General features: G+C 53.0%; 2 long non-coding RNA genes across 5 annotated transcripts; one reads left to right on the forward strand and one right to left on the reverse strand.

The window, feature by feature from the left end:
• Positions 1-220: 220 nt before the first annotated feature.
• On the reverse strand, positions 221-9,090 carry LOC116658163. Its single transcript, XR_004313350.1, has 3 exons — positions 8,866-9,090; positions 2,564-2,670; positions 221-1,634 (listed from the first exon to the last, which is right to left on the reverse strand). It is a non-coding gene; the product is annotated as an uncharacterized LOC116658163 (long non-coding RNA).
• A 61-nt stretch (positions 9,091-9,151) lies between these two features.
• On the forward strand, positions 9,152-18,270 carry LOC106731122. 4 transcript variants are annotated; one of them, XR_004313358.1, is made up of 5 exons: positions 9,152-9,463; positions 11,888-12,074; positions 12,312-12,417; positions 12,566-12,691; positions 12,818-18,270. It is a non-coding gene; the product is annotated as an uncharacterized LOC106731122 (long non-coding RNA). The 4 variants fall into 4 exon arrangements; XR_001367544.2 differs by lacking the exon at positions 11,888-12,074; XR_004313359.1 differs by lacking the exon at positions 12,566-12,691 and having other exon boundaries at positions 9,199-9,463.
• The last annotated feature ends 4,091 nt before the right edge of the window (positions 18,271-22,361 follow it).

Below are 22,361 nucleotides of genomic sequence, written 5' to 3' on the forward strand. Positions count from 1 at the left end.
TGTCCTTCTGTGTCTGGCTTATTTCACTTTGCAACATGTCCTCCAGGTTTATCCATGTTGTCACAAATGGCAGGATTTTCTCTTTTTTTAGCTGAATAATATTCCGTCGTGTGTGTGTGTGAGTGTGTGTATACATCGTGTGTATATGTGTATATCATATTTTCTCTATCTGTTCATCCATTGATGGACAGTTGGGTTGTTTCCATTATCTTGGCTACTGTGGATGATGCTGCAGTGAACATGGGATGCAGTTATCTCTTCAAGATACTAATTTCATTTCCTTCAGTTAAATACCCAGGAGGGGAATTGCTGGATCCTATGGCAGTTCTATTTTTAATTTCTTGAAGACCCTCCCTACCGTTTTCCTTAGTGTCTGTACTAATTCACATCCCCACCAGCAGTGCACAAGGTCCCCTCTTCTCCGCATCCGTGTTTGGAAGATGGACTAGTGCAGGGGAGCAGAAGAGCTTTCAGCAGAGTGAGGAAACGTCAGCGAGTGTGTGTGGAGGCTGGGAGGCTGGGAGGCTGGACAGGCGTCAAGGCTGAAGCTGTGAACCAACAGCCAGAACCCCCACCATCGTCTGTCAGAGCCCCTCCCCCCCTCCCCCTCCCTCACCGCTCCCGGCCCCTCACCTGGAGCCCCCAGACCAAGCCTGCTCTCTCAGAGCTTCACAACGCCCACAAGTCCCCGTGAGCAGCGGCTGGTCCCGGTCTGGTGTCTGGGGAGTGGTTGAGACTTCACTGATTCTATTTTTTTCATCAGGAAATAACCATTATGCAATCCCTAGAGACAGCAGCCTGGTTTCTTTCCATAGTTGATACCATCTCTGCATTGATGTAGTCAGATCTGTCTCTTCCTCCTCTTTCTCTCCTAGGGAGAGCGTGCCGGGGCGGGGGGTGGGGGGGGTTAAGTCAGCCCTGCGGGAATGACTAGGTTTGCAGACGACTGTGCTGCCAGCGGGACCAGCTTATCACATACCAGCTGCATCTGTGAAGGCCGCCCTGGGAATCCTCTGGCTTCTCCCTGCTTGAATGAATACTTGGAAAGAGGAGGACAGTTATACTGTCGTGGGAAGGGAGCGCTGTGGAGTCCCAGTGTCAGTGGTTGGCTTTGTGTTAAGCCCTGGAGAGGAGTTATGAAGCACAGCATTACGCAGGTCAGGAGGAGAGGAGGGGACGTCTGGGGGAGGGAGAAGGCTATGAAATTAACTTGGAAGCTTTTGGGGGGGTCGGGGACACCACTGACTTCTTTGAGGAGCTGATGAAAACTTTGGATTCTTACCCCAGACAGACTCACATAAGCACACAATACAAGTTCCAGAAGCATCCTTGTGGGGCACCGGGTCTCCCGGAAGTCCACCCATGACTCCAGGGTGGGTCCAAGGAGGCCAGGTGAGGCCCTCTGGGCCGTGACAGGCTCAGAGAACACTGGGAACACCAGCTCCTTCGGAGCCGATGGCTGAGACAGGAGAAGAGGGCGGACAGCTCGGCAGGGAGGCTGGGTGGAGGTCCAGGGAACGTTGCTGTCTTCCGTGGTGGGTGCCGGGCTGTCAGACGTCCGAGCAGGAAGCACACCATAGACCAGGGATCCCGAGCCTTGGACAGATCACCTTTCTGGGCTTTAAGGGCATCACCTGTAAGTGAGGATGTCCTCAGGGTCAGCGTGAGAACAAAGTGAGATAACATTAAGAGAAGGTGTTTTGTAAACCTTCCAGGTAAGGAAAGATGAAATGGAGGTTTAGGGAGCTTAAGCGGATTATAACGTGCAGGGTACATTCACTCACAGCCCTCAGCGATGGAGCAGGGAGCACCTGGTGTGGTTTGAGACTATTAGTCAGGGCAAGAGAATGAGAGGATTCATGGGCACATTACAAAGTAAACCGGGTGGAACGAACTTATCAGTTTTGAAATGAGGGGTAATACTCTTAAAAGATGATTACCATTTAGTCAGAATGGAAAGGTCTTGAGTGAGATCAGGAAGAAGATGAGGAATATTCATCCTGAAAGCCCCTGAATTTTTCCAGAGGTCTTTCTTCCAAAACCAGATGGTCCATGAATTAGATTCTTGGTGAATTATAAGAATATTAAATTTTATAACCAAGTCAAATTGATGTCTTAGGCCTGGAACCAATGCACTATTGAATCTACTGGGAACAGCTTACATTATCTTAACTATTGATTCATGAAAAAGGTTTTGGCAAATGATCTCAAACCAGGAACCAAGCCAGAAACAGCATTTGTCAGACCAGATGGGTTGACTCACCCTTTGGACTGAAAAATTCACCTGTCTTTTTGTGAAGACTGCCTAGTGGTCTATTAAATTGGTTATGTCATACATCAGTGCACGGGCCTTGATCATCCAGTGTACATCAGCTTCGGGGACACCGTGGTTTGGTTCTAAATGGTATCTATGAAGCTGGTCTTTTGGAGAAACTTAATAAAAAACTTAATAAAAACCCATTTGGACATCCAGAGTTCAGCTATTTGGAAGAAGAGGAGGGAAATTGGCCCGTAACCACCGTGGGAGAAAAAAAGAGGTTGTTAGAGGTTGAGAATTTACTACCTGCAAGTGAGGCATCGACTCCACAGGATGGAAAATAAAAGATCACGCCTCGTGGCAGAGCACGTGCTTGGCGCGCGCGAGGTCCTGGGCCAACCCCGGTGCTTCTGCTGAGGGAAAAACAAAAATAAAAGTCAACACAAACCCAACTTGAATACTCGCTCCTCCAAAGAGCTTTTCCTGATTTCACTAAACTGAAAGTAACCCCTGCTGCTTTCAGCTTTTCTGACACTGTGTTTGGTTCCTCTCGTAAAGTATGAAGCACTGTACACAATGTCTGGCCTCCGGCACTAGACCAAGAACCAGCTGAGGGTGGGGCCCGGGCTCATCTGTCCCGCCTCCACAGAGCACCGGCTCAGAGCCCTGCACACAGGGGACCCGCGGGCATACCTGTGGGCCGAAGGGCTGGAGCCTGTCTTCTTGTTTGGGTTCAGTTTTATTTTAGGGCCGGGAAAATGCAAAGCATCCTGGAATATATTAGTCATGACTGTTGCCAAGAGAAGAAATCCGTCTCCTATTTGAAGAGCTGCCTGGCGATGGACTGTGGTTTGAGGCGTGAAAACAATCACACAGAACTTCACGACTTGCAGTGGGCTTTACCGCCTCGTGTCCTGTGGGCTTGTGAGGTGACTGTGAGGTGAGAGGTGTCGCCAGGTCATGATGGAGGAGCCAGGGCTGAGGAGAAGTGTGTCTTGAACACGACAGCCAGTGCGTGTGGGACTGGTCCTCGAGTCTCGTGACTCCAGCTGGCACAGCCCCCCCCTTGCCCTGCTGTCCTCTAGTCCTCGTTGTGAGGACAGTGATGAATCCGCACTGCACTTTAAGGAGGCGGCCCCCGAAACGCCAGAAGTTCCAGGTGAGTATTCATCCTGGGCGAGAAGAAGTGAAGACCAGCGAACTCAGCTTTCCGTCCGAGAAGCTGGGGTAAAGGGCTAGTTTAACAGTGGCGGAGTTTGAGCAGACAGTGACTGAGGCGTTTCGTGAATTAAACGGACAGGACTCTTGCCTGTGAGCTGTGGGCTGGTCCGGCCGCGGGGGCCGTGCCCGATTCCGCTCACCTCCGAGACTGTGACGGCCGCAGGAGGGCAGCGAAGAGCCCAGGCTCCCGGCCTGGGGAGGCTGGGCTCAGCCCCCTTGCTGCTCCCGGCTGCGCGGCTTTGAGAAAACACTGTCTGCGCCTCCATTTCCTTATCTGTAAACGAAACGGCCGTCGTCATCACGTCCCGGAGGCTGCGCACTGACGACCCCGGCTCTGAAAAGCAGGCGTTACACCGTCGTCATCACCATCATTATTAGCATTTGTGAATTTTTACGCCTTCTTAATTTTACAGACAAAGAAGTAGGTTCAGGGAGGTTAAAAGCCAGAGGCTGCGGAGGAGATGAACCATGGCCCATCACTCACTAACCCATGTGCCGTGGTTCCAGTGTGGCACCCAGCGCGGGAGGGGAGAGCCCAGCCCAGCAGAGTCCACGTGTGGGACGGGTAAGAAAATGTGTTTGGAGTGCCAAGAGGATATTAATGAGTTCCCTTCTCATTTCTTTTAACAAACGTTTGTGAATGGATTAAATATATCCAGGTATCTGCATTTCTTCAAATCACGTTTGAATTGTAGACCCTCTGTTTAATGATGGAGAGCGATCAACCATGTTCCTGTTTCTGCTCGGCCTTTTTCCGTCGAGACATTCCTGGGGAAAGCAGCCACCAGCACGTGAGGCGGAGCCCAGGGCCACCTTCCCCCCGGGAGCAGCAGGTCCCGCCGGCTGGGAAGGGCCCTGAGAGGCAGCGAAGAGCCTTTGAAGTCCTGCTCTTGCAAACACAGACCTATAAATGACCGCGTGTATCATAAGCACAGTCGTGAGCTGCCTTGAAGCTGGGGTCTGCCTCCCTTTTAATGTTGATTGGGGACTTAGAGAAATTCCTCAAGGCAAAACAGACCTGGGGGAAAAAAAAACACTGGGCAAGAATTATCCGTGGATCCGGAAAGGCTCAAAACTGTATTTCACACAGATGGTTTCATCAGACTTTCTCACCCTTCCTGATGGTCATCTTGCAGCAGTGTCCTGGAAGGATGCTAGTACTAAGAGACCAGAGAACATGCCAGAGGCATGAGGACTTTGAGGACCTGGAAGGGGGCAGAAGCACAAGGTGGACAGACCAAGACTCCGCCCAGGTTTAGAATCTTGGTTCTGCCTCTTGTTGGCTGTGTGACCTCCAGCAATGCCTGTGCGCTCTCCAAACCCTGGCAGAGATCGCAGTGGTCTTCCTCAGATCACCCCCTCTCCCCCGGGCACACCACAGAAGCTAGCAGCGCCCCTGGGGTGCGCTCTTGCCCGTGGGATGTACACAGAAGGAGTGTGCGCCATGTCTAGGCTGGCCACGGGCTCCCCCCTCCTTCCCTGCCTGCCGGCGGGAAGACAGCTCTGCGCGCTTGGAAGAGGGCAGACCACGGGGAGAAGGGCCGGCACGCCAGACGTGGTCTGTGGACGTGACTGTTACGTGAACAGGGAATAAACTGGTATCATGCCGAGCCACTGCTGAGTCAGAGCCGGTCTGTTCCTACAGCTAGTGTTTCCTTTCCTAACACAGATTTGTTTTCTTTGTCGGTACCAGGGGGTCGCAGTGGTCCTGGTCTCAGGTGTTACAGAGTCAAAGGCAATCATGAATAGGAAGTCACTGCAGGAAGCCTGAGAGCCCGAACCGTCAGCTCTATTAATCAGCCTCGTCGCAGAGCTCACGGCACTTGCCGAGATGCACGGTTTTCCTGTGCCTGTCGACACCGGGCCAGGCTCCCCCAGCAGAAGGAGTCCTGGAACCACAGGTCCCCACCGTGAGCCCTGCCGTGACCCCCCCGGCCCCTCCTTCTCCCCAGTAATGCAGCAGAGGAGGCTGGGAGGTCAGTGGGCGGGGGGTAGTGGAGATTCTTGAAGGAGACTGGGGGGAAATCCCTTCTGCACCGGCTTCACGGAGAGGCGCTCGCTGCCTGAGGGAGAGCGTGAGGAGCCCTGAGTCTCTCCGAGGGTCAGGCCAGCGCCTTTTCTTGGGAGGGTCTGGCCTCACGTCGCATGAGCTGATGGCTGCACTGTCAGGCCGCACTTCTTGAGTGTGGCTTTCTTTTTTATTTAGTTTTTACCCGCACCCGAGCATTTAAAAAAATTGAGCTGTACTTAACATACCATAAAATTCCCTCTTTTAAAGTGTACAATTCAACAGTTTTAACATAATCACCAAGTTGTGCAGCCGTCACTGCTGCCTAATTCTGGAACATTTTCATCACCTCCAAAAGAAACCCACACCCATCAGCAGTCACTCTCCCACGGTCCCCTCCCCCAGACGACAAGCATTTTGCTTATTCCAGACTTCGTGTAAGTGGAATATAGATACGTGTCCTTTTGTGCCTGGCTTCTTTTACTCAGCATAACATTTTCAGGTTCATCCATGTTGCAGCAGGGATCAGAACTTCCTTTTTAATGGCTAAATAATAGTCCATTGTAAAGCCAAACCACATTTGTTTATCCATTCATCAGTTGACGGACATGTGGGTTATTTCCACTTTCTGGCCTTTATGAATAATGCTGCTGTGAATATTTGGGTACAAGTTATTGTGTGGGTATGTTTTCAGTCCTCATGGGTGTATACTTAGGCTGAGAACTGCTGTTTACCTCCATGTCTAACTTGTTGAAGAATTGCCGTACAAGTTCCCAAAGGGGAAACATGGTTTCCATTCCCACCGGCAATGGATAAGGGTTCCAACGTCCCCACATCCCCACTGACACTTGTTATTAGTCCGTCTCTTTGACTATAGCCATCCCGGTAGGCGTGAAGTGGCATCTCACTGTGACTCTGACTTGCATTTCCCTAGTGGTTAGGGAAGCTGAGCAGCTCTACATGTGCCCACTGGCCGTCTGTCTGTCTTCTTTAGAGAAATGTACGTTCAGATCCTTTGCCTATTAAAATGGTTACTTGTCTTTTATTACTGATTGGTAAGAGTTCTTTACATATTCTGGATACTAGACTCTTAACGTAAAAGATCTGCAAATATTTTTCCCATTCTGTGGGCTGTCTTCTCACTTTCTTGATGGTGTCCTTTGAAACACAAAAGCGTTTAATTTTCATGATGTTGGATTCATCTATTTTTTCTTGTGTTGTTTGTGCCTTTGGTGTCATGTCTAATCCAGGGTCACAAAGATTCACTCCTGTTTTCTTCTGAGAGCGTCACAGTTTCAGCACTTACGCTTAAGTCTCTGATTCAGTTCAAGTCAGCCTCATATGTGGTGAGAGGTACAGGTCCACTTTCATTCTTTTGCACGTGGAATTACAGGTGTCCCAGCACCATTTGCTGGAAAGACTATTTTCCCCCATTGGATGTCTTGGAGCCCTTGTTAAAAATCAATTAGCTATAAAAAGTGATTTTATTTCTGGACTCCCAATATATGTCTATCCTTACGCCAGTGCACACTATCTTGATTAGTTTTTTCCTTTTTTTTTTTGGTCGTGAGTTTTGAAGTTGGGAAGTCTGTCTTCCCACTTTAATCTTTTTCAAGATTGTGTTGGCGGCCTTGGGTCCCTTGCATTTCTGTATGGATTTAGGCTCTACTTGTCAGTTTATGCCAGCAAGTCAGCTGGGGCTTTCAAAAAGATTGTGTGGAATCTGTAGACCAGGCTGGGGAGTGTTGCCATCTTAACATTGCTTAGTCTGCCAGTGTTACTCTTAAAAAGCAAAACAAACCACAGACCTCAATAGTTACTCAACTCACATAGCCAACAATGATTAGGCTTTTCTGCAGTAATTCCTATTACCACCAGCTACCTGTAAAAATGGACCGCTTTGCCCTTGTAAATGCATTCTCTTCTTTTAACAGGCAAGCTGTGTATTTCCTTTTTAGACCCTAATGACTCCGTTTTAGCAAAGTTACTACATCCCCCACCGCCCCGCCCCATTTCTGCTAGACCTCCAGGAGGCGCCTGTCATCGGATTGCCAAAGCCATGAAAGGGTGCTTTTGGGGATTCACTTATTTTTATTTCATTTTATTTTATTTTTCACTTTTATCACCTTCATTTTAGAGACGAGGAAACTGAGGCACAGAGAAGTTAAGTGACTAGCCCGGGGCCGCACAGCTGTCAGGCGGCCAAGTCAGGATCTGAACTCAGTTCTCTCTGGAGTATTATGGGAATCTGAAGCCTGCCGCAACTCCTGGTTTGGAGTTGGTCTCCTTCCCCGGGTCATGGGGGCTGGAGGGCGGCCTTCTGTCCCTGGCTTTGTAGGACATCGGCATCTGAGTTGTCAGCGCTCGGAAGGCAGAAGCTCTTGAACAGTTTGTCAGTTGTCATTAGCGTTTGTCACACTCAAAGAAGATGGGATTGCCCAACGGTGGCAGAAGGGAATTTGGAATGAAAATAGCTGCTCAGTGAATGCCATCTCTCAACTTGGCCGGAGGTGGGCTAAGCTGCCACCAACGTAGGAGGACGATGGTGAATAAATAGGGCGCGCCGGGTGGATGCAGGAAGCCAGCTTTATTCTTCTCTGTAACTGCCCCTAAGTTGTTTTGGCGGTGTCCCACTCTTTCCCTGGCCTGGGCTGAAAATCAGGGCAGGTCCCTGACTCTTCCGGTTTTGGAGGATTCATTGAAATCTCCCCGCCCTGTGGGGCAGCAGAGCAGTGCTGTTTCTATACAGGTGGAGAGAACGTCTTCTCCCCCTTAACTGTAGCAGCTCTGCCCAGCCCCGGAGTCTCCCTGAATCATTCCTGAACAATCCTTGGGTCCTTTTATCCCTAACCTGACTCCAGGCGGACTGAAGTGCTCGGAGGGGAAAGGCTGCCCCCTCCACTATTTCCCTTCGCTTTGATCACCTCGGCCTCAGCCCCAGGTCGCCAGACAGAAGCTGGATGAACGCCAGCCCCCCTGAAGCAAAGGAGTGTGTGTGTGTGTGTGTGTGTGTGTGTGTGTGTGTGTGTGGTGGGGGGACCATCTCAGCAGCAGCAGCTGGGCACCTGGAGCAGGAGTTCCTGATGGCTGAAAACAGTGCCTACCCCGAGGGGCGTTAGGAGGATTAACCAAGTAATGCAAATAAAAACACATTAGAATCATGCAAAATAAACATAAAATAACGCCCCTCCCCAGTCTCTGGTACAAAGCAGACGTTCCCCCGGAGTGTTAAAGTAACAAAGTGACAGGATCCCCTTTGGGGTTAAAGGCACATTTTCCAAACACCCTTTGCAACCCCAGCGGCATTCCCCCAGGCCTGTGAATCCAGGGAGGCCTCCTGGACTAACCCCCACCCCACCCCCGCCCCCCATGGACTTACGTGGTTCCAGCAAGCATGGGACGCAGTCCAAACCCCGAGCCAGAATGCCTTGCCGCCTCCCCTGCGCCCACTTGGGGATGAGGGTTTGGGCAGCTGGTGCCGGACCCTGGGGTGCGATGCCTCCTCCCTGCTTTCTGCCTCAGAGGGGGCTGGAGGGGCAGAGGCTGTCCCCGCCTACCCTCCTCCTGCCCACAGGGCCCGACATCTCAGTACAGTCACTCCCTTTGGCTTTGGCCAAAAATAGAAGCTGCTTTCATCCACCCCTGAGCAAGGCCTTTCCCCTGACTCCTCCTCCCTAGAAATCCCTGCCGCTCTTTGGGAGCCGACCCCCCCCCCCCCCGAGCCCTCCATCCCATGCCCCTCCCGCTTCCAGGGCCGCTTCCTAGGCCAGCGGGAGCGGCCGCGTCCTCCTTCCCGTCGCTTCTGTTTGGGCACACGGTGTGTCCAGGCATCCTGACAGAGCTGTCCCCTTTCCAGTCTGGCCAGACTCGTCACTGCGCTCCGCCGGCCACCTGGGCCCCCGCACGGCCTAGACCCCGGAGCAGCAGGTGGGCCCGTCGCAGACCCCCCGCGGGCGGAGGAGCAGGAATCTGCGTTAGTAAGTGGGTTAGGCGGGTGGCAGCGAGGGCAGGGCTCCGAGAAGTTGTGAGCCAGGAACCCAGCCATGTGAATTCTCAGATCTCCTTTTGGCTCCGTTTCAATCAGGAGTTATTGGTTGGATGTCTGGTGTGTTTGTGGAAGTGTGATGGATGATTCCAGACGGCAGGAGGCAGAGGGAGAAGGAGGGCTGTGTGAACCAGGCCCTGAGCACATAGGTGCCACACAGGACCGCCCCCCCAACTCCGAGAGCTCACTGTGGGGGGGGGGGGATGGGGGGTCAGGCGCCAGAAGCACAAATACATGACATTGTGACACGTGTGATAGTGAGAGGCGTTCAAGGTAGAGAAGTGAAGGGAAGGATTCCTTCTGGCAAGTCTTCAGGGAGGTCTGAGCCAAGTTCAAGACTGACCTGGGTTTACTGTGCGGATGAGAACGTAGCCCCACGTCCTGTGTGAGGAAACAGGGTCTTCAAGCTGGCAGGGTGGGAGCAGAGGGGACGTGAGTCAAGAAGGAGCCCCGGGGGCTGGGTGCCCCCTCACCTCCTTCAGAGCCACCTTAAACAGCATTCCAAGCAGGGACAGCGAGCTCGCCGCGTGGATGCCACGCTCTCTCCTTCTGCTCTTGTATGTTAACTTGAGCAGCTTCTGGGGGTTGTGGGACTTTGGGGAAAAGGGATTGACTGGGACAGAACCAAGAATAGACAGGCCTGTAAAGGGCGTTGGATGCCATGCTAATGGGCTTAAACTTGATCCTCTGGGCTGGAATTTGCAAGCTGATGCCATGAGATGAATTTTTTTTAATCCTAGAAACTTGCTTTGTTAAATTTATAAGAAGTTTTAAAAGTCGGTATCTTCCTAGTATCTCTTGGTAGACTGGGAAGACGTGACATCACTGCACTCATGATTCTGTAGTGAGCAGTTGTGGGATTACTCTGCTACCTTTAAACCAGGCATGGGCTCTCTGTTGGCCTCAGTCCCCACCATTCCCTCATGCCTCCCAGGAACCTTACAGGGCTCTGCAGCACTTCAGCATGCCCCCTAGAGGCAACTGGAGCCACTGGTTTTAAGGTAGGGGAGTTGAATGCAGGATTTGGAGTAATAAGATTGGTAGGTGATTGGATGTGAGAGGAAGGTATCGGAAGCAGGGAGACATGCCAGTCAGCATTAGAGAGGAGGGGATAGGTCCCAGTAACAACAGGAATACATGTAGGGGAGCAAAACTTGATACCCCAAAACGTGTCTCTTTGGCATGAGGATTAATTTGCACTGATTATTTTTGAGGCTTAAAAGACTCCAGAAGAACCTCTGACCTTCCCCTAACTGCTTAAAGAATGTAGATGGAGGCCCTGTTCCAGGAAGGGAGCATCACCATGGATACTTAGAGTACGAACTAGATGTGTCCACAGGGAGGAGCCCAGTAGAGTCTGTACGTTAAATTTCCTCTCTGTGTCCTGCTGTCTCTGCCTGGCCCGCAAGCATTTGTTTACCAGGTGTTTGCTTTTCCATCTCCATGTCAGTTGCCTCCCTCCCCTTTGAGTTCTCAAACCACTACCTACAACATCCTCTTTTGTCTTTGGCTGAAGATGGTATTTAAGGTGAGAGTTCTGGCCATTTAGGTGAGTTACTCAGTTTTCCTGGGTCTCTCCCATGTACACGTGGTTATTAAACTGTTGTTTGATTTTTCTCTTTTGATTTGTTAATCTCTCATGTCAGTTTAATTCTTGGACCAGCCAGGAGAACTTTGATGGGGAGAGGGAAATGTCTTCCTGACAGCACGCTCCCCCCATGCACACACTTGCAGACAGGCGTGTGCGCGCGCACACACACACACACACACACACTTAAAATATGGCAGTATGGCTCCCTCTTCTTCAATACTTGGAGTCCTTACATTTCTTAAGATTACTTTACCTGTCTACATTTAGTTAAATTTCATTTAAAGATTACTTCTGAGTTGTAGAGGGAAGCACAAGTCTGTTTTCCCAGGGACCGCTTCTCCCTTCTGTCCCCCCTCCCCCTCAGAGGTGGGCGGGGTGTGGCCTGGGGAGGACAGCATGTCCTGGACCATTGATTTTTCTGACCTCAGAGGCCCTGCAGGACTCAGCCTCATGCTCTCCCAGCCTGTCTAGGGCTCAGTCCCCACAGAACCACGCCACAGTCTCCCTATGCATGGCCAACTAAAGTGCCATGAGGGGGGAAATAAGAGAATTGTAGGTGAAGGGTTGGGGGGGATAAAAGAAAGACGAGGTACGCTGGCTGACCCCAGAGCCATGTGTGGTCCGCTGCAAATCCCTTTCCAAGTTACAAGCCCGGCTTGTGGAGGAGAGAAGGGAGGGAAGCCGCGAACTGCGCGCCTGTCCCCGTTTCCCCTGCACTGCTGGGTGACACACCCCGAGTGGCGCTGGTCTCTGTTCCTGCCACAGGAGGCAAGGAGGACGCTGTGGTGCCGGCTGAGTGCTGAGCAGATGGAAAGCAAGTGGTATAATATCCCTGGCGAGTGACCTCGCCAGCCCTGGCCTCTGCCGCCTCAGCCCATTTCACCCTCGGGGGCCGTGTGGTCTATGACTTAACCATCTCTTCCGCTTCTGCGTCTCAACTTCGCACTTGGAGGTAAAATCATGTTCCCGTGGCTGTGTCCCGGTTACAAATGCCAGCAGAGAGGGGAGTGAAGGTCTGAAATTCCCTGCTGGGTGTTCGCTCTCCCTGGCTCAGAGCACGCGAGGCTGCTGGCAGTCAGCTTTCGTGCACCAGCCGTGGTGTGCTGGGTGGGTGGGCGGGCGGGCGGGGACTGGGACAGAGGCTCGCTTATTCATTCAACAAACATTCCGTCCTGGTGTGGCTTCTCAGGGAAGCAGATCCCAGTCAAGGAACTGAGAGCAAGATCTTTCTTGGGGAGCTGAAGTGAAGAAGTCAGACAGAGAAAGACGGCTGCCAGTAAAGAGTACATTGTCAGGTCAGCTGCCACTGGGGGGCTTAGTCACGCTGGGAAACTTTGGGATTCAGTGCAGGTGAATCAGAGTTGTCCCACCCGAGAGGGCAGGGGGCTGAGGTACTTGTAACCAACCCCATCGATCACTGATTGAGAACTGCTCCCAGAGCAGGAATTCCCTGGGACTGCTGCCCTGCTGCTGGGGTAGGCAGAGCAGGCTTCGGGGACCAGGGACAGTGCTCAGGCGAAGGGACACAGGTGCTGGTGGCTGGAAGCGGGACCCGCCTGGACTGAAGTGGTAAGGACAAGCGCTCTGGGGGGCGGGGCAATGCCGGCAGCTGCCCCCTGTTCTTTGAGGGCTTCCTGCGCTGCAGGCACGGTCACACAATGGTCACTGAGATGGGTTTTGTCTCTGCTTTCACAGAGCTTGCCGCTCAGCGGAGGAGCAAGCAAGCAACCAGGCAGCACTTCAAATATTTCGTGATGGTAGAAAAGAGCCGTGTGTCCGGGCAGGTCTCCTGGAGAAGGTGACATCTCACTAGACCCGCATTAGGACTAGAAATTGTGAGTGTGCGTGACGACACCTCTGGGTGACTCCCGCCTGCCCCCAGCCTGCTCAGTCCCTCCCTGCCTTCTGGCCCTCTTGCCTGGGGCTTCCGACCTCCCCACTGTGCCCACCCTGAATTTTTGGCCCAGAGAATCCAGGGCTGGAATGAGTTGATGGTCTTAGCCCACCAAGTTTTGGGGTCAGTGTCATGCAGAAGTAAGTAACTCCTGCAGCCGGAGGCCAGGCGTATGTAGCTGAGCCCCTTAGAGGACGAGCTAACACCACGTATGAAAGGCCCGAAGTTTGGGCTGCAGACCATAAGCGCCGTTTGGCAGGTCACAGCAAAGGAGACTGGACCGCTGTCTGGAGTTTTCAGGGAAAACTTCTTAGAGTTCAGGCTTGAATCAGCCTTGAAAGATCGTGACCTCCCCGAAGTCACTTCTTCTTCCAAACAGAACAAAGCTCCTTTGACAAACCTCTCCTCCCCCGTCCTCGTCTGCCTGGTGTTGATGCTTCAGGCCAGTTGGGCTGTGATTGGATGAAACCGTGGTTGGTTCAGAGCCAAGGAGGCACACGCGCCCAGGACTTCGTGGAAAGGAAAGCTTCCTGTGATTTGCTTGGAGGACGCCTGCAGACACTCAGAGTGGAATGAGACTTCTACTGAAGAGCGGGAGCCCGGGGCTGTGGAGGGGTGTGGGCGCCGGGTGGAAGCCTCCCCCGGGACGCGGACTTGGGGGACGGAAGGGAGCCGGGGGGACCCGCGACCCCGGATGACGACGTTTGCTGTGCCTGCAGGAGCCTTGCCGGGACCTAGTCCCAGCCTCTGAGTCTTCAGTGCTCTTTGTCATTCAGATGAGTTTTAACTGGATTTTCTGGGACTTGCAACAGAAGGAGTCCTGACCGATCTCAGTGGGCAGGGTTTGTCACCTGTCAAAGAGGTGAAGCACTTCAGGCAAAGGGACGGGTGTCTCCCTTGTGGGGCAAAGCCTGTCTGATAACAAGGGAGAGAAGGCCCCGCATCCAGAATGGCGTTTGGTGTAACGTTTCCCAAAGTTGCACTTTCCTTTGGTGGGTCAGTGAGCAGGGAGGAGCCCACCGGCGCCAGCACTGTGCTGGGCGTGGGGGTCAGACGCCGAGCAAGAGTGGGGGCCCCGCCTCCGGGGAACCTGCATCCCAGCGGGAGGTGCAGACAGCGTGCTGGTCATAAGGTGATGACTGAGGCCCAGGGGGACGGAAGACGCTGGAAGCTGTCACAGGGCCTCGTCTAGGTTGGGAAGAGGGGTAAAGGAAGGCTTCCCTTCTTCCCTGAGAACGTGACATTTAAGCAGGGTCTGAAGGGTAAGCAAAGATTTAACTAGCCGGTGGGGGAGGGGCTGGGGGATATTCCAGGCAGAGAGAATAGGACATATTTAGCTATGAGGCTTCTAAGGGCCTTAAAGTGTCAAAGTGCATCGTGAGCCCGGAGAGGGGCCGAGGTGGGCGGTCCCCAAACGTGTGGATGTGGAGTCCAGTTTATTCGAGACGCATCTTGCAGGACTTGGACAAAAGAGGCGTGTCTTCAGGAACGAACAGAAGTTTCTGGGGGCAGAGGGGGCCTGGTGCTGGTTCAGGTAAAGGCCTACGTGTGAGAGTAGAGGGTGGTAACAGACAGCTGATGGATGGACAGACGGGTGTTGGACAGATGGATAGATACGAGGTAAGTCGATGAGACGACGGGTTGTGGACGGACGGTGGATGGTGGAGGGAGAGAGGGATACAAGACAAGGCCCCCAGGGCCAGGGGAGGGAGGGCTTCCACATCAGGATAAAGAGTTCGCTGGTGTCTGAGCGCAGATTCATGGCTGAGGTTTATGTGAGGGGCTTGGGGGCAGAAAGGAAGTTGCAGTGATCCGGGCGTGAAATTCTAGGTTAACGTGCAAACCAAGGTGGGAGAGAAAGGCAGAAATTTAAGAGACAGAGCAGAGGAGGAGCAGGCAGTTGCTAATGAGAGCGATCGGGAGTGAAAAGAAGGTGAGGAAGCAGAGGTCAGAGGCCAGGTTTCAGGAGGCAGAGGATCTCTAGAAAGAAATGCAAAACCTCCTCTCCGCCGACGACTAGGTCTCCGCGCAGCGGCAGGACCGCTGCAAGTCACCAGGTTCCCAAACATTTGCCGAGTCCCTAGCGGTGCTGGTAAGCCTGGGAAGAGAACTCAAGAGCGATGGTAAATCGAAGCTCCGAGATTTTCGGTGGGTTTTGATCACCCGTGTCAGCGTTGCCGCGACCGCCGAGAGCTGCCTCTGTTCTTGTTCACAGTGGTGGCGGGAGGAACGTCACTGCCCTCAAACCCGAGCAGCCACTTTTCATTAGGAGGAGAGAGAAATAGAAGTTTCCTTTCAGGTCAGGATGTTAGCAAGATGAACAAGAGGAGACATTTAAGAGAAAAGTCACTCAGCAGCACCCCACCGATCACTCTCTCCTGTTTCATCTCGCCTGACCCGACACCCCGAAACATCAGGGTAAGAAATGCAGGCGCAGGCAGCGTTCGGGGCCCAGGCCTCCTCCCGGGGCGGCACCGGGACTAGTACAGCCGCACACGAGTGAGGGGGGTTCATCCCTTCCCACCTGTTGCTTCTTTGGGGAGTCGGGGCCCCGGGTTGCGAGCATGATGAGGCTCTGCCTGCAGCTCTGGCAGCTGAGGGGCTGGGGTGTCACAGCGGGGTGCCCGTTGCAGTGGCTGCAGATTCCCGAACATCTCAGAAACCCGTGACAGGGCTGGTCCCTGTGCGAATCCCCATGGGTCACCCGGGCCGGGAGGCGGACCCGCCAGCCGTGCACGCCGGGACGGTCCTGTCTCACTGGCTTCCTTACTGTTGGTGGTGGGCTTTCTGCAGATGAACACGGGGGTGCCATCTACCCTCAACATCCCTTCATGCTCCTGGCGTCTGAAGTACACGTTAACACCACGAGGGAATTATTTGTGTCTAATTTAAAGTGAAGTGTGGATCGTAGATGATTCCAAACAAGTTTTTCAACTACATGAATGTCCAGGAGTGATGTTTCAAAATTCTGAGGGGTGCTCTTCCCCGTGGGGGATTGACAGTGTAGGATACTCCGCACCCATAAATGCCAGGTGCCCCCCGTAAAAGGCCCCCACCGATTTCCATCACACTCTGGCTATGGGGCGGAGTGACCTCTTTGAGAACCTGTCACCACTGACCTGTGTTTACTGACATGGAAAAAAGCCTACCATGTGTATTTCAGCACAGTGCCGGCTAAGGGGACCCGCACAGGATCAGTGTCTGTAGTAAGATTCCACGTGTGGAAAAGGAGTAACCTAAAGGCCCCATTTGCATGTTCTAATGTCAGGTTCTCTGAATTGACTGAGTTTTTAGTAATGATACATAATCAGAAAAATAAAATGATTTCCATTGGGCAGTCAAATAACAGACAAAGGCAATGTTAACTCCCGCACCACTAGTTTTTGGGGCTGGAGAGTTCCGCATTGCCCTGTGTGCTGTGGGATGTTCAGACGCGGCCTGGCCTTGGCCCATCAGGTGCTGGGAGCCCACCGCCACAGACGCAGATGGGAACCGAGGGCCTCTCCAGGTGCTGCCAACTGACCCTGGGGGAGGCGAAACCTGCCCCGGCTGAGGACCACGGTCGCAGAGGACTCAAGACCCAGGCTCTCGAGACTCATTGCCCGGGTTCTAATCCAGCTGTGCCGTCTGTCCTGTTAAGTAACTGAATAACAGTGTCAGGTTCCTTGCTGGTAAAATAGATGATGGCACCTCATGGGGTTGCTTGAGGATTAAATTTAAAAATGTACATTTCAAGGACCAGCACAGTTCCTGGAATATAGTAAAATGCACAAGAATGTGAGCTTTGATTATCAAGAGAAGAAAGCCTACTTCTAGGGTGGTGGTTGGGGGGATGTTAGAAATGGATAAACGCATCTGGTATAGGAAGGAGCTGGACCCCACAGGCCACTGTCCCCAAGGACTGGTCTCTTCCCACAGGGTCCCTGAAGCCCCTCTCTGGGCTGGTTCTTTCCAGGGATCTGGATAAAGTCGCACCAGGTCCCAGTCCTTTTCTGGTGCCTGGAGAACAGTCTCATTCCATAATCAAGACGCTGTCTGATGTGTAAAACTCCAGGCTGCGCTCGGAGGTGATGTTTGCCCCTCCCCAGCCCGCGCAGTGGAGGGGGCCTGGGAGTGTCTCCCTTCCTCACCTTGTGCCGGGGAGGGAGCGTCGAGGCTCCGCCTCCGGGAGGAGGGACCAAGACTTCCACCAATCGCGGCTCGCCCTGCCCCCAAGTCCTCCTGAGAAGATGCTCAGAGCCGTTCTTTTGGGAGCGGGGTTGCTTTGGTCAGTTTCTCAGGGACCCTCCCTCCCCACTACTGTCCACCCCTGCTGTGGATCCCAGGACACAAGAGACACCCCTACCCCTGCTCCGTATCGTGGGGGGAGCTTGTCCTCCACTCCTGTCCCTGCCGTGCGGGCAGCGGTGCACAGGTGTCCCTCCATCACCTAACCCTAGGGGTGCCCCGGTAGCCCGGCAACCTGGCTCCAGGTGAAGGGAGCAGCCTGCCGCTTCAGGCCGTGGGGCCGAGAGGGTGAGGGGTGCGGGGTGCAGGGGCGCTGCGGGACCCATCATTTCTTCTCGGAGGAGTCGCTGCCTTCAGCTGTTCTCACCTCGGTCCCTCCCACGGGGCCAGCGGATGCTGCAGGGACCGAGAGGTGTGGCTGTCGGGGTCGTGGTCTGGGAGCCTCGGACCAGAGAGAAAGGGTTTGTGGGTGCCCTGAGGCCTCCCTTCCTGGTCCCCTGTATTTACAGATGGCTTCTCTGTGGTCCAGAGGCTCCCGGCCACATTCTCTAACCTTTTCTCAATGAGGCAAGACGAGATAATGTCCTCGGGGAAGCCTGTGGTTTTTCTCCAGAAACTCAGCTGCCTGGGCCCAGCTCCATCTGATAAATCAGGATACAGAATCTGTCTGCCCTGAGAAGCAAAGGTACCGCCGGGTGGAAAGGGAGGGTGCTGTGCAGACAGACGATTAGCTCAGACTTGGAACCTGTCTGAGGCACCAGCAGTTCTCAGAGCACCACCCACTGGAAGCCCCTGGGGCAGGACCACCTTCATCGCCTCATTTGCTCCCAAAGTCATCTCTGTATCTCAATTCAGAATACTTAATCTGGGTAAGAATTCTGAGTCATCAACAAAGAGCTAAATTACACCTATGGTCTTTTTTTTTCCTTAACTGAAGTATAGTTGATTCACAATATTGTGTTAGTTTCAGGTGTGCAGCACAGTGATTCAGTTATGCATATACGTATATATTCTTTTTCATTATAGGTCATTACAAGGTATTGAATAGAGTTCCCTGTGCTGTGCAGTAGGACCTTGTTGTTTATCTATTTTATAGTAGTTTGTATCTGCTAATCCCAAACTCTTAACTTATCCCCCCCCCCCCACCTTCCCCTTTGGTAACCGTAAGTTTGTTTTCTGTATCTTACGCCTATGGCCTTATATAACAAGGTGGAAAACCATGAAAGAAAATGGAGACATTTACATTAAAAATGCTGAGAACAGGGTATTTGGGACCTTCCTCTCTTGTCGCCACTTTGTGCCTTTTAATCTCTTCTCAGATAATAGTTTTCTTCCTTCCTTCCTTCCTTCCTTCCTCCCTCTCTCCCTCCCTCCCTCTCTTTTTCTTTCTTTCCTCTCTCTCTCTCTTTTCTTCCTTCCTTCCTCTCTCTCTCTCTTTCTCTCTTGGGGGTACTGAGCACTGAACGCAGGAATGTGGCCGTGCTAAGCATACGCTCTACCACTGAGCTAACCCTCCCCCTCAGATAATAGTTTTTGATTTTGACTGTGGGATGCTAAAATTAAACAAAAAATTGAACGTCTTGATCCAGGTGCCACCATTTGGATTATAGCTGTCATTTCTTTTCCATGGAGAAAAATAATTAGTCTCCTGTTAATGGACCCTGTTTGTGCTCAGATAACAGTTCCAGAGACAAGAGGGCGTCTCCATGTGTTCTGTCATATTTTATCTGCATCGTAATTTTGAGATCACTTCAAATCTCCATGTAACCATCACCACCCTCGGTGAAAGGAAGTTGTCAAGAGGTTAACAAGGCCTTCAGAATCCATTTAGCTTAAACAATGCATTACCGAAGGGCCAGCCTTCCACCGCGAAAGCCGGCTGCATGAGACACTTGGACTGAGTGGCCCCAGGGAAACTGCGCTTCACTGAAGCTGCGTTTTGCTTGCCATAGGATTTATCATAAACAGGTAGGGAATTCCCTGAAATGAGGCTTGTTCCGGACATAGGCAGTCTGCTTTCAGCTTCTGTGTGAAGATAAGGATGTTCATCAGATCAGCGAGTCCTCTGTGCGGATGGTTCCCTCCCACAACTGTCTGAGTGTATTTCAGACCCGAGCAGCTTGACAATGAAGCAGTCTTCCCCGACATTCCAAACTGCATTGTCCTGGAAACCCCCAGGTCCTGGAGCCAAAACCACAATGACCTTCACAGGGATAAACAGAAACATTCTCCCCAGGCCCCTGGGCCTCCCAGGCAGGGCCCACGGGTCCCCTCAGGGGGCTTGTCCTCTTCTCGTCCTCTCAGGGTGTGGAGTTGCGGTGATGTTCAGCTTTTTTGTATCTCAGGGTCTCACCCTTTCTCTCAGCAACAGGCTTGCACTGGGAAGACCCAGGTTTGAGTTCTGGTTCTGCCTCGTCCGGTGTGACTGTTGGCAGAGTCACAGTGTATCAGTGAAGCTGTACTTAAACATGCAAACCCACTTTTACACGTATGTGACTGTATCACGTACCAGAAAGAACATGAAAACACTTTCTCATTAGGATTAGGACCTTGCATCCAAGGTCATTCAATACCAGCTAAAGTTGCAAGAAGCAGTAACTTTTCTCTCTGAACTCTGGGTGTCCCTCTTAACCTGATTTCACAAAAAATGAAAGTACTGGGAAAGGACAGGGGAGGTTGGGTCCTTGGGGTGATGTGCGCAGAACCTCACGTCTGACCCTGCCTGCGACTGGCTTCCAGGTCCAGTCGCCCAGCCTGAGGGTAAGGTCAGCTCTGTTACCCCCAGGCACATTCATTCCCAGGCAGGAGGTGAGTGATGCTCGGCCTGGGGGCCGCCCTGAGCTGGGCAGCCTTTGCCCTGAGGAGGGTCGCCCCGCCCACCCTGCGTGGGCTGCTCACCAGTTTCCAGGGGGACTTACCCGCCCCGCGTCCTCTCATCTCAGCCAAACAAGTGGGCGGCCTCGCGGCCCGCCACCACGGGCCCTGGGTGACTGGGCCGTCCGCACTGGTCACAGGGCAGGCGGGGACAGCGGTGGCGTGTGCGGTGCCCGCCCCCTTTCTGGAGTCAGGAATGGTTCCGCTCCCGGAGGGGACACTTCTCAAGTTCATCCTTTACAGTAAGTCTTGGTCGAGCCTGGAAGGTTGCTCTGAGTAATGACTGCCTCCTCCTCCCTGAGCCCCACGATGGAGCAGTGATCCTCTTGCCCAGGACGTCATGCTCAGTGCACGTGGCTCTTGGTCTGGAGAAGACCAGCTGCTTTCTAAAGGGCAACAGGATGACCCCTGTGAGGATGGCCCACCGCAAACACATCACAGGACCTGAGCCTCTGGAACGCTAGTGACATTCCAGGCGGGCTGTGAAAATTCGCAGTAAATTTGAGAAAACATTCTTGGCTGAGGGACGAGGTGGAAGCTGTTTTGATAGGGAAATCGCTGCTAAAGGCCTGTTTGTCCCGGGGCTGCCCGCATCCTTGGTGTTTTAAGCTCTCTTGAATTGGGTCCCCGCTGCCATGCGTCACCCCCGCCCCCATGCGTCACCCCCGCCCCACTCGTGTGTCCTGGGTCATGAAGGAGCACTAGGGGAGCACGCTGTCAACGCCCCCAGTCACCTCTCCCTGCAGAGCGGCTCGGAGCTGCGCCTTCAGTGCCGAGAGTTCCGCTGGTCAAGACGTTAACCATCCCAGGGACCCCAAACTGGGCAGAACAGGAAGCAGCCACCCCGCAGGTCTGCAGTCAATACACCTGTATTTTTAGCCCAGGCGGCCTGGCTGAAAGCTCTGTGTCTGATGCTGATCCCGGATTCTGCCTCCCTCCTACTGCCCAGCAGCCGCGTGACCCCGGGACGTGCCTCGTCGCCCTCACCTACAAAGCAAGGGGCCGGTGGTTCTGCCCCTGCACAGAACAGTTCGCAAGAATCATCCGGGCAGCCTGTGGAAGGCAAGGACCACTGGGGCAACTCTCCGAAATTCTGGTTCTAATATCTCCCCACGGCTGTGGATGCCGATGGTCTGTGGACTCCAGGTGGGACTCCAGGTGGGACTCCAGGTGGGACTCCAGGTGGGAAAATGCTGGACCAGATAGAAGCCTTCTGGCCTCAGGTGTCTCTGATGGGCTCCAGCTCTGATACTAAATTCGTTCTCTCTGGTTGGCTTTAGCGGTCCATTTATTTTTATAGACATAACATCTTTTTAATTATCAGGGAGTTCACACTCTTTTCTTCACAATTACCTTTGGAAACATTTAAGAGAGTAACAGTTATAAGGAGAGCTTCTTTGGGCCAAGGGCTAAGTGTACAAAGGAAACAGATGAGGAGGTGGCTGTGTATCCATTTTTCTCCGCAAGACGTTCTGGGAGGAGCTGCAGGTAGTCATAACCCTCCTACCTGCATCTTTCCTTTCTTCCCCATCCTTCCTCCCTCCTCTCTTGTCTCTCTCAGGTGAACCAGTGCTTTTGGGGGGGCTCCCTGGATCACAGCTGCTGCCAAATGTAGAAGCAAATAGGAACTGTGGGTTTAGGGCCCCCCAATTGCTGATCTGAAACTTGGCCGGGCTGATGGACGTGTCCGAGGTCACTGTGGAGCCCCCGTTACCTTGTCGGGAATTTTTACCAGTAAATTACAGCATCATTAAATACTGTCAGGAGTTTTACCAGAACAGGAGGTGCCCTCAGCAGTTTCTCCCTCGCTCTGACAGCATCAAACCTTGGATCTAGAGTTGAGGAAAACCAAAATCATCTGGGCAGTGGGGAAAAGTTGCGGATTCAGCTTTAATCACAATGAAGCGGAATTCCCAGATAAGCACCTGCATCTTCTAGTTCAAGTGCTCCCAAAGCAGTTGCCCTTCCAGTGACTGTGCAGACTCCTCCTGTCATTCACGCATTCAGGGTGCCTGGTGCTGGGGAGGCAGGGGGTCCTGCCCGCAAATGCCACTTCGGCCAGTGCAGTGGACGGAGGGACCATGCGCTGTGGTCTGGGAAGTGGGGGAGCCTTCCTGCGGATGTGACAAGCTCTGAGATGTGAAGACAAGGAGGAGGGAACCAAATAAAGAGAGGCTGGAAGGGTGTCCTGGGTGGAGGGAGCAGCATGCGCAAAGCCACATGGTGGGGAGGAACCCATGGCAA

This window comes from Camelus ferus, chromosome 20 (genome assembly GCF_009834535.1).
Source record: "Camelus ferus isolate YT-003-E chromosome 20, BCGSAC_Cfer_1.0, whole genome shotgun sequence".
NCBI classification, from domain to species: domain Eukaryota; kingdom Metazoa; phylum Chordata; class Mammalia; order Artiodactyla; family Camelidae; genus Camelus; species Camelus ferus.